The sequence below is a fragment of the Quercus lobata genome, chromosome 9 (genome assembly GCF_001633185.2).
Source record: "Quercus lobata isolate SW786 chromosome 9, ValleyOak3.0 Primary Assembly, whole genome shotgun sequence".
NCBI lineage: Eukaryota > Viridiplantae > Streptophyta > Magnoliopsida > Fagales > Fagaceae > Quercus > Quercus lobata.
In genome coordinates this window covers 34352653-34365040 of record NC_044912.1, presented here as the reverse complement: position 1 = coordinate 34365040, position 12388 = coordinate 34352653, and the positions used below count along the sequence as shown (strand labels likewise).

Genomic DNA, 12388 nt, shown 5'->3' with positions numbered 1-12388 from the left:
TTGTGTGTTGGCATAGGAAGTGGGTCGATAGAGTTTCTTCGATTATCTAACCGTTGGTTATAGAGTTCAAGTATAAAATCTCACTAGGGGCTACGTTTCTTGACGAGGGGCTTAGCTGAAGAGCTGACTCCCCTAAAAGCTAAAGCTCCTCGTACAGAACAAGCTAGGCGCTTGGTAACGTTAACCGTATAGATAAACTCAAGGGGCTTGGCTGAAGAGCTAGCTCCCCTAGAGCTAAAGGCGAGCCAAGGCCCCATACAAAGAGAAAACTAGGTTTTGGACAGAACCAAGGCATTGCATGGTCCTCGGACCCAAGCCTCAGGGGAAACCAACTACCCGGATGTAATGAAAACTAGGTTTTGGACAGAACCAAGGCATTGCATGGTCCTCGGACCCAAGTCTCAGGGGAAACCAACTACCTGGATGTGGAAAACTAGGTTTTGGACAGAACCAAGGCATTGCATGGTCCTCGGATCCAAGCCTCAGGGGAAACCAACTACCCGGATGTAATGAAAACTAGGTTTTGGACAGAATCAAGACATTGCATGGTCCTCGGACCCAAGCCTCAGGGGAAACCAACTACCTGGATGTGGAAAACTAGGTTTTGGACAGAACCAAGGCATTGCATGGTCCTCGGACCCAAGCCTTAGGGGAAACCAACTACCTGGATGTAATGAAAACTAGGTTTTGGACAGAACCAAGGCATTGCATGGTCCTCGGACCCAAGCCTCAGGGGAAACCAACTACCCGGATGTAATGAAAACTAGGTTTTGACAGAACCAAGGCATTGCATGGTCCTCGGACAAGCCTCAGGGGAAACCAACTACCTGGATGTAATGAAAACTAGGTTTGGACAGAACCAAGGCATTGCATGGTCTCGGACCCGAGCCTCAGGGGAAACCAACTACCCGGATGTAATGAAAACTAGGTTTTGGACAGACCAAGGCATTGCATGGTCCTCGGACCCAAGCCTCAGGGGAAACCAACTACCCGGATGTAATGAAAACTAGGTTTTGGACAGAACCAAGGCATTGCATGGTCCTCGGACCCAAGCCTCAGGGGAAACCAACTACCCGGATGTAATGAAAACTAGGTTTTGGACAGAACCAAGGCATTGCATAGTCCTCGGACTTAAGCCTATGGGGAAACCAACTACTTGGATGAGGAACCAACTATTTAAAGAAAAAAACTACGGCCCGTAAACCTCGAAATCCCTCCGAAGAGAATTCCGCGTTAGCAGACGGGTTAACACCTTGATTGCGCGGATTCCTCGGTCTACCCTCGGATCCCCAGTATCAAAGGGGTTGATGCGATACGGCGCAACATATTACCCCAAAAGCACAACCAAGGTCCCTCGCTACTTAGCTACCCTTTCAGACGAATTATTTAGAGATTATCGTTCTCGAACATCGGTCTAGCATGCATCGCGTAATATTCAGCGCTTATCCCGGTTAGTTCCAGGAATTTAATTTATTGAAAGTTACCATTGTTATACTTGATAATATTTGTGAGTTTAAATTAGAAGGAACCTGTGTTAAAGCATTTTTTCTGCCTGGAATATCCTTAAGGGCAAGCTTGCATTTAATATTCATGCATAAAGTAGTTGTTACGGAGAAGGAAGATATGTATGGAGAAATAGACACATATTTTATTAAGACAAAGGAACAGTACAGTGTACAATGAAAAGCTGAAACAAGCTTACACTAAAGCTGATTACATAAGTAAAGGAAAATACAAGCGAGTGGAGATAAGGCCGTGGGGACAGCTCAGAGGAGAGGTTGGCTACTGCGCCAAGTTATTGTCTAAGGAAACTATTCATCGACACTTCTGCATGCCCATAACTCAGGCAGCAAAAGAACCTGACCTCAGGCTAACACCGTCTACAGAAAAGGCGCAGGGAGCCGGAAGTTGGGAAGCCCCCGCAAGAATTTGCCGGTTACAAGGTAGACAGTGCTGATGGTGGAAATTCCTTCTTCGGACATACCAAAAATCTGGCATGACCAGAACCTGCTTCGGATTTTGACTGAAAGGAGGGGAGACACCCTCCCCCCTCCGTAGAAGTGTAAACTTCTCTTTAAATTTATGCTTTCTTGGCCCGTGCATCACTCCTTCGAGTCTCGGGAGGACACGGCGCCTCCGCGGTGGAGAAAATTCTTTTTCCCTAACCTCGCCTCAAACATGATTTCCTAAAGGAGGAAGCTGAAGGATTTGTGCGTAGGAAAAGTAACTTTCTCTCCTATTTATATCAAAAGATAAGATAGTGGCATTTAATTCACGCAGCGTCCCAAGGAACGCTACAGACAAAATGTCTCTGGCTCGATTTCCAACGTCATCTGCAACCCTGAAGTTAGAGGAGTCTCGAGAAGGCGCACCTCGAATACTGGGACGCCCAGAAAATATCGTGTGGCCTGAGAATACGGAAATACCCCCTAATTTTGGGCCCAGTCAACTCACGGCCCAGGCCCGATTTAGCACAAGGGCCCGGGGACAGAACCTAGGTCTTGAATGGTCCTCGGACTCAAGCCTATGGGAAACCAAGTACGAAAGATGAAAATTACAAGTGTTGGACAGAACCTATGTCTTGCATGGTCCTCGGACTCAAGCCTATGGGGAAACCAAATACTTGGGTAAGTAAATGTTTGAATTTCGTAAGATGGGCTACTTGATAAAAACGTCAAGTCACTTCGTCTACGGCTTAAACACCATAGAAGGTTAAGGCCAATAAGGGGGTAAGGAAGGTGGTGGAACGCCCCAGCATTTAGTCGTATAAGAGGGCTGTTCATTTGGCAGAGGATATGTCCTCGGACGGTTATTTCTCACACGGCGTCAAGCCTTCGGTTCTCTCCTCGGCTAGTTTCGGGTAAGTACTATTTTTTACGGGTCGGCCTTATTGTGCCAAGCACTTCTATCAAAGCTATGGCGACATCATTTTATTATCAAATATTTTGGTCTTAGTCGTCATTGAGTTAGATGCTATATTATTGTGCCGAGCAGTGCTTGCAAGTTTATGAAAACATAAAGACATAATATGCGAAACAAGGTAGACAACAATCTTTATTGATATGAAAAATTGCTACAACATACAAAAAGGGGCTCAAACGAGCCTATACAAAATGTAAACTGCCTAAGCAACCATTACATCTGTAGTACAGAAAGGTAAACTGTCAAGCGTCTTTTAAACTCGTCTTCAAAGTTTCTCCAATCTCTGCCTCATTGCTGCTCATACTAAGAGAGGGACTCACTTTAAAAAAGAAAATGAATGAAGAAGAAGGAAATAGTAAGGAAGAAATCAATGACGAAGACGAAGGGGATGAATAAAGAAAATGGAGGACATGAGTAAAGAAAGAGGAGAAGAAGAGAGAGGGATGAAGAGACAAAGAGAGGAGCAAAAGATAGAAAAGAAACAGCATCAGGGCAGAACTGGTGCTGGGAAGACAATAAGAAGAGGGAGGGGGAGGGCACCAAGGAGCAAAAGAGGGAGAAGCAGAAACGCTTAGCCCCTGCCTCAGCCCTGACTCCTAACACGCCGGTGCCATATTAGGTACGCTCGTGAGGAGTCGGGTGGTAACGGTCTTGGGTGTTCTCGACTCCGTCACGTCAAAAGTTTGACGTGACGAGTCCCTGCTTCGGATTTTGACTGAAAGAAAGATGAGGTTGATTTTGAGTCTTCGCCATCCTTGTCCCGATCGAGCCATGATAAGCTTTATCGGAACGTGGCGTTTTTGGGAGGGGTGGGGCTTTTGCATCCCTTGTTGTTATGGTAAAGTATTTTACGATTAAGCGTATAAACCAGCGAGTAAACCGAATCCTAAGGGAGGCTAAGTATTCCAGAGTCGCAGGGGGATGAAAAAGGGATTTTTGGTAAAAACAATAACCTCCTCCTGTCCTACTTATACAGAGGGCGGAGCGGGAGGCATTTAATAGGTTCAGATCTCCAAAGGAATCAGCAAACCCAAACACGCCGGTTCCACTTCTCCACCCCATCAGAATAAACCGTCGAATTAAAGTAGTCTCGTAAATAGTGATTATTCAAAGCTCGTTTTGGATACCCCAAGCGATAAGAACGCCTTAAGCGCGAAATTAAAAACTATCTCGTAGACCGGTGAATCTCTTGGGCATATGAGGAACCGCCAGCGTGTTTAATAGGCCGAATGGATTGGGCCACAGGAAGAAGTTTGGCGTCACCAAAACCCCCCTGTCCAGCCCAGGGGTTGGAAAGCCGGGTTTTGAGGGGCTAATGTAGGGTGTAAATGATTTATGGGCCAAGCCGAGGAGGATTATGGCCCAAGTTCAACGAAATAGACTTTGGGTACCGCCGAGGGTAGTTCAGTCCTCGGCAGACCCAAAGTTCCCCCTCGTAAAGAAGGGTAAAAATGGTATAAAACTGAAACTCGAAAAAAAGATCTAAAATATCCAGGGAAAGCTGCCCTTACTGCCATTCAATGCTCTGAACCTGACAAAGCCGCATTCTTTGGCTTTTACAACCACCCCCAACGACTTTGAATATGGGCTGATGGGACAAGTATCAATCTAGGAAAGGTTGATCCAATACGTGGACGAAGGACAATGAACGCAGGCAAATATAAAAGGAAAAATAAGCAACCTAAAGAGGGGAGGTTGGGAAAAATGGCCAGAAACCTGAGCCTCCCAGCCCACCTCCAGGAGAAAGACTCCAGGGGTGTAGGAAAACTTAAACTGGTACGAACACCGTGAAAAACCCACCGCCTATCAACCAAGGCCTAGCCTTCCAAACCCACACTCTACAAATGATATTGTTAGGGGCCTTTTCACGTGCGAACCCGACACTGTTACGGTCCGCCACGAAACGCGTCCTTACATTACTGTATATGGATTTTTTTTTTTTTTGGGTAAAACAAATTTCACAAAATATTTTACAAGATGTCAAGTTGTTAATGGTAAATAATTAAAAAATAATGTTAGTGACGGTTTAAATAAGAACTAATAAAAATTTGTCAAACTTTTTTTTAGTAAAAAGATTTGTCAAACTTAATTGTTGTAAATATTATTGTGTCTATAGCATCTATTTATAATATTTACATTATAAAAGTTGGATCCCACATATTGTGGATTCAGTTTTTTTATTTTTTATTTTTTTTTTAATACCTTTCTCGACCTTTTGGCTAAGATCAAGTGTAGTTTTTTTTTTTTTTTTTTTTTTTTTTTAAATTCCTTTCTCGACCTTTTAAGATCAAGTGTAGTTTTTTTTTTTAAACTATAAAAGCCAAACTATTTTGTTAGTTAGTAGAGTTTTGAAACTATTTAGGTATCTAACAACTCGAGTCTAGTAGACTCAATTTTACTATAGCAAATCCAGTTTTGAAAACTCGATTTCCATGAGGTGTGTAGCTGACGTGGATAAAAAAATCCACATGGAAATCGAGTGTAAAGACTTGATTTCCGTCGTCTTCCTCCTTTGTTCTTTTTCTTTTCTTTCTCCATCTGTCGTCCTTTTCTTTCTCAATTTGCCATCCCACTCCCTTCTTCCAAGCCCCAAAAACCCAAGACAGTTCTTCCTTCTTCATTTAAATCCATTTCTCAAAATCCCAAACCCATTTCTCAAAATCCCAAACCAAAAATGACAATCTCAATCGGAGCAAAAATCCAAACCCAAAAATCTATAAAAAAAACAAAACACACCCACCAAGGCAAACATAGAAAAGATCAAAAATTTCCAAGTCTTACAGCGTTACAAAGATTGGTATCGAGCTATTGAATAACGAGCGCAAAGCTTCGAGACACCTTATGAAGCATGGAATAGCAGAAACCCCAGTGTGGTTCTAGAGGGATCTGCTTCTCTACGTGCTTCATTGCCCTCTTCAGTTTCAACAATGGGAACAAATCATTTGGGTGTTTCAGAACCGCATCTAAGCTTCCCATTTTTTCTTGTTTTTGCTTTCTTTTTTCTGCTCTCAAATTTGGGTTCGTGTTTTTGGCTCTCCCAAATCCAAGATTTCGGCACCGATGGTTTCAGAGGAGGGAACTTGAGTTTTAAAGACTCGAGTTCCACATGGATTTTTTGGTCCACCTTAGCTACACACCTTATAGAAATCGAGTCTTTAAAACTCAATTTGCTACAGTGAAATTGAGTCTGAAAAACTTGAGTTATTGGATACCTAAATAGTTTCAAAATTGTGCTAACTAACAAAATAGTTTGGCTTTTATAGTTATTTTCAGAAAACAAACCTGTGGATTCACACAATGATGACAAGTGGCACAATTTTCTATTTATTTAGAATGATGTGAACAAATAATGACACATGACAAATAGCAATTTGTCCATCTATAACACATTCAACATGTGTCAGTACGGGATTCTCAAAAAAAAAAAAAAAAAAAACATGTGTCAGTACGTTTAATCCTAAATTAATTAATTAATTATATATTCTCTTTATTTTTATTGGTATTGAATTCCCTAATTACTTTTTCTTTTTCCATTTGCTTCTCCAAAAGATTAGTGGTTGTGACCCCTTAATAATAAAACCCATTAATTTGCTTGAAACCTATTGTGTAACATGGTATTAGTTCCTCTCATTGTAAATTTACTAGCTTATAACCTCATGCATATATATGGATACATTTAAAAATATATAATAAGATGCATAATATAATTTCTATATATATATATATATAATTTAAATACTATTGATAGTCGTTTTTATATTTTGTTAACTTTTTAAAAAAATTTGTAAGGATATTATTAGGTATAAAATGTAAATTGTCCATATTTTTTTTTAAAAAAAATTATTGTGAAACACTTTTTTTTTTTTTACAATTCATTTATTCTAGACTCTTTGGTTTTTGTACTTAATAACTCACTTGAATGAATATTTATGATGTAGTCTTAAATTTGATTCTAAAATTTGTAAGGATATTATTAGGTATAAAATGTAAATTGTCCATATTTTTAAAAAAAAAAAAAATTATTGTGAAACACTTTTTTTTTTTTTTACAATTCATTTATTCTAGACTCTTTGGTTTTTGTACTTAATAACTCACTTGAATGAATATTTATGATGTAGTCTTAAATTTGATTCTAAAATTAAGAAATAAAATTTTTTAAGAATAAATAATTTAGGATACATGGCACAAAATTGACACTCTAATTTAAAATTTTAATTTGTGTTCTTCTCAATTTCACCATTATTATTATTATTATTATTATTATTATTATTATATATATATATAAATATAAATATATAGATGACGTTCGTTCCTGATAATAACTCTTTATTATCAGACCAAGACACCAATCAGTTTTTGGTATAGGTAGGGATTGAACCCCAGATATCTTATTCAATCTTCAGATATTTTACCAGTTGAGCTAATTAGAACCCACGCAACATAATCTAGATATATACTATATTAGCAATAAATAAAAGAATTAGCTTGGGTCATTGCAACTATACGTTAACATGACCAACTGTGCAAGAGTATCATGGAAACTGGACTTGTTTGGTTGTGTTATTTAAATAATAATTTTTATTATTTAAACGACATAACATATATGTGGGTCCGAGAGTTCTGCAGTCCGGCCCAAACTCTATCTGGGCCCAGGGCCCGTGCCGAGGAGGTACCTTGCCGAAGACAAATGCTCAGTGGCCGAGGTAGCAAGGGGAACGGCTGAGAACTTACCCTGTCCTCGGCATTCCATAGCTTCAACAGGAAGACCAACACCTTGGTGTAGGCAATCCCCAAACAGCCCCCTCAAAGGGATGTGAACGGAATGAGGCCCATAGGGAAGCAGGGTGTGAACTCGGACCAGGGAAAGTGCGGCCGACCCCCTTCAGTAAATGCACCTGCCAATACCCAGAGCTGGTTAATGAGAAAAGACGTTTGGGCGGTGCGAACGTCGGTCCATGCAACTAATAGAAAGTTAGACAGGACAGCTGATGGGATGGATACAGAAACAAGCTCCTGCCTGACCTACAAGTGGAGGGTCAGGATCAGCCAAGACGGACTATATAATAAAAAAGAAGGTGCGCCAAGAAACCTGAGCCTCCCAGCCTACCTCCAGGAGAAAGACTCCAGGGGTGTAGGAAAACTTAAACTGGTACGAACACCATGAAAAACCCACCGCCTATCGATCAAGGCCTAGCCTTTCAAACCCACGCTCTACAAATGATATTGTTAGGGCCGTTTTACGTGCGAACCCGACGCTGTTACGGTCCGCCACGAATCGCGTCCCTACAATTGGCGCCGTCTGTGGGGAGGGCTTGTGTGTTGGTATAGGAAGTGGGTCGATAGAGTTTCTCCGATATGTCTAGCCGTTGGTTACAGAGTTCTAAGTATAAAGTTCTGTTAGGAACTACGTTTCTTGATTAGGGGCTTGGTTGAGGAGCCAACTCCCTTAAAGCCAAGGTCCCCTGTAAAGAGTAAACTAGGTACCTTGCAACGTTAACCGTATGGATAAACTCTAGGGGCTTGGCTGAGGAGCTAACTCCCTTAAAGCCAAGATCCCGCACAGGGGAAAACTAGGTTTTGGACAGAACCAAGGCATTGCATGGTCCTCGGACCCAAGCCTCAGGGGAAACCAACTACCTGGATGTGGAAAACTAGGTTTTGGACAGAACCAAGGCATTGCATGGTCCTCGGACCCAAGCCTCAGGAGAAACCAACTACCTGGATGTGGAAAACTAGGTTTTGGACAGAACCAAGGCATTGCATGGTCCACGGACCCAAGCCTCAGGGGAAACCAACTACCTGGATGTAATGAAAACTAGGTTTTGGACAGAACCAAGGCATTGCATGGTCCTCGGACCCAAGCCTCAGGGAAACCAACTACCTGGATGTGGAAAACTAGGTTTTGGACAGAACCAAGGCATTGCATGGTCCTCGGACCCAAGCCTCAGGGGAAACCAACTACCTGGATGTAATGAAAACTAGGTTTTGGACAGAACCAAGACATTGCATGGTCCTCGGACCCAAGCCTCAGGGAAACCAACTACCTGGATGTGGAAAACTAGGTTTTGGACAGAACCAAGGCATTGCATGGTCCTCGGACCCAAGCCTCAGGAGAAACCAACTACCTGGATGTGGAAAACTAGGTTTTGGACAGAACCAAGGCATTGCATGGTCCTCGGACCCAAGCCTCAGGAGAAACCAACTACCTGGATGTGGAAAACTAGGTTTTGGACAGAACCAAGGCATTGCATGGTCCTCGGACCCAAGCCTCAGGAGAAACCAACTACCTGGATGTAATGAAAACTAGGTTTTGGACAGAACCAAGGCATTGCATGGTCCTCGGACCCAAGCCTCAGGGGAAACCAACTACCTGGATGTGGAAAACTAGGTTTTGGACAGAACCAAGGCATTACATAGTCCATCGGACTCAAGCCTATGGGGAAACCAACTACTTGAATGAAGGAAACCAGGCATTAAGCAGGTTTTAGCTATTATGCGTAACATCAAAAATGGTGCTTATATCTTCGTGAGACGAAGGTTAGGAGTAAATCTAAGGCCTCTGTGGGCGCAAGTAAATTAGGGTTCGGGGAACATGATGATAACTGTATTACATACATAGCTATCTGTACATAGTAAAATAAATCAGCGCAGAGTTCGTAGGCAAATGGTGCGCATCAACGAGGGCGGTTAACAACGTAATCCGAGGGAACTTACATAAAAAGAGAATTACGCTTCGGATGGGCTATATGTGCTTGAGATAGACTTGAATTTGGGCGGAAGTTCGGATGAACCCTGGATACACGCACTAAAACTCTTAAGTATAGAACTGGAGAGACGGATCCATCTCCAAAAAATCTTTTATACTTTCTAGGGTAAACAGCACCCCCTTTTTCCCGCCCAAAGAGGCCAGGAGATCACCACCGTTCGATTCCCATCACACCGTTGAACGTGGGAAGCACCAAGCCGCCCGTATTTAATGAGGCCACGTTTCGCCTTCCAACGGCTCTAGGAACGTGCCTTGGGCAGGTGAAAAACCTCGGGAATCGCTAGATGACAAGGATTGATGGGTATTGGCAGATCCATGATGTCATCAAAACCCTCCTATCTGTCCGAGGGGACGGATAGCAGGATTTTGAGGGGCTATTGTGGGTCCGAGAGTTCTGCAGTCCGGCCCAAACTCTATCTGGGCCCAGGGCCCGTGCCGAGGAGGTACCTTGCCGAAGACAAATGCTCAGTGGCCGAGGTAGCAAGGGGAACGGCTGAGAACTTACCCTGTCCTCGGCATTCCATAGCTTCAACAGGAAGACCAACACCTTGGTGTAGGCAATCCCCAAACAGCCCCCTCAAAGGGATGTGAACGGAATGAGGCCCATAGGGAAGCAGGGTGTGAACTCGAACCAGGGAAAGTGCGGCCGACCCCCTTCAGTAAATGCACCTGCCAATACCCAGAGCTGGTTAATGAGAAAAGACGTTTGGGCGGTGCGAACGTCGGTCCATGCAACTAATAGAAAGTTAGACAGGACAGCTGATGGGATGGATACAGAAACAAGCTCCTGCCTGACCTACAAGTGGAGGGTTAGGATCAGCCAAGACGGACTATATAATAAAAAGGAAGGTGCGCCAAGAGGGGGGGTTGGGAAAAATGGCCAGAAACCTGAGCCTCCCAGCCCACCTCCAGGAGAAAGACTCCAGGGGTGTAGGAAAACTTAAACTGGTACGAACACCGTGAAAAACCCACCGCCTATCAACCAAGGCCTAACCTTCCAAACCCACGCTCTACAAATGATATTGTTAGGGGCCTTTTCACGTGCGAACCCGACACTGTTACGGTCCGCCACGAAACGCGTCCTTACAATATATTTTTACAATATTTTTTTATTTACACATTTTTATAATACTTAAATAATATTACTAGAATAATATGAGATTTTGGGCAAGAAAAAGAAGATAGTGTGATAATATCCACTTATACAAGTTCTGTTTAGGGTTTCCACTGAACCTAAAATCTCTCTTAAGTTTTTAATTGTGGATCAAACTTTAACTCAGCGTTTGCCACAACACAAAAGTACAACCGACACCCACTAAACAATATTAATATGATGTGACTCCTCACCAACTTATCATATATTTTCCTTCTAAAAAATACTTATCAGATATTTCAATCCAACTCAATTAAACAATCCTTTACTTTTCAAAAAAAAAAAAACAATCCTTTATTATATTAGACGGATTATTTTGGTTTTTTTTTTTTTTTTTTGAATGTTTTAGTCATCATTATATCATATTTACATTAAGGTAACTTCTTTTTTTTTTTTTTTTTTGGCTGAATCATTCATATCAATAAACCTGCAATAATCTGAAATTATATATCTGGTGCTAAGGTAAAACTTTTATTTTTTGTTAAAATCCCATTTCAAAATTTTTTTCACTGTTGTCAATTTTGTTCTAGTGTTTATTGTTTAATACTCGAAAAAGAAAAAAGAAAGCAAGACAACTTTCTTCTAAAACCCAAGCTTGGTTCTCTTTTCCACATCAGAAGTCCATCTAAAACGCAGGTTTGGTTGCTTTTTGATAATCTTTCCACCATTTTATTTTTATGGCATCTGCTTTTTGCTTTTTAATTAGTTTTCCACCATTTTATGGTATCTTTTGACCACACATGAATAATAAGAGAAAAGTGGTTTCCAGTTCTTGAGGTTATGTTTGGTTTGAGGGATAGGGAGAAAACGGAATAGAAATGACCTATTATTTTTTTGTTTGGTTAGTAAAGAATAGAGGAAAGAAATGAAATGTGGGGAGGAGATTTCTACATCCCACCAATTTTTTTATTTTAACTTTCCATTTAAATCCATAAAATTACTCTTATATCCTTAAAAAGTTTTGAATCTTTAGGTAAAACTACATTTACATCTTTATTTGAGTTATTTCTCTATAAATTAAAAAGATATAAGTGCAAACTACATTTCATTTCTTTCATTTCTCTTTTCTACATCCAAACACATATTTTATTTTTCCTTTATTTTTCATTTCTCTTCCCCTTTACTTTTCTGAGTTTTCTCTACTCTTCCCTTCATTTTCTTTCTTTTTCCTCTAACCAAACGTAGCCTTAATCTAACCAAGGCCAAACTAGTGATTGAACAATTAATTTCCATAAATAAATAAAAATTTAAAATGATAAAAGTATTTAATAGAATATGGGTAAAACTTACTTAAAGTATCTTACATTACATTAAGTTTTTTAATTAAATTCAAACATGTATTTTCATTGAATTTAATTGTACTTATACTTTTAAGTTTGTATTTTTTTTTTTTTTAAAAGGTCGCTGTCGTTCTCTAATTTTGATTTTCTATATCTTCAAACAGAATTAAAAGGAGCAAACAAAGTAAATCAAAGCAAGCAAATTTGATTACTTAATTCTGTTTGCTTGCTTTGATTTACTTTGTTTGCTTCTTTTAGGATGGAAGA

At 40.8% G+C, this 12388-nt stretch overlaps 1 protein-coding gene across 3 annotated transcripts in view; it reads right to left on the bottom strand.

Moving 5' to 3' along the window:
• The window catches only part of LOC115959931 (F-box protein 7), a 50830-nt gene that overhangs the window by 5597 nt on the left and 32845 nt on the right, over positions 1 to 12388 (bottom strand). The window lies entirely within an intron of this gene.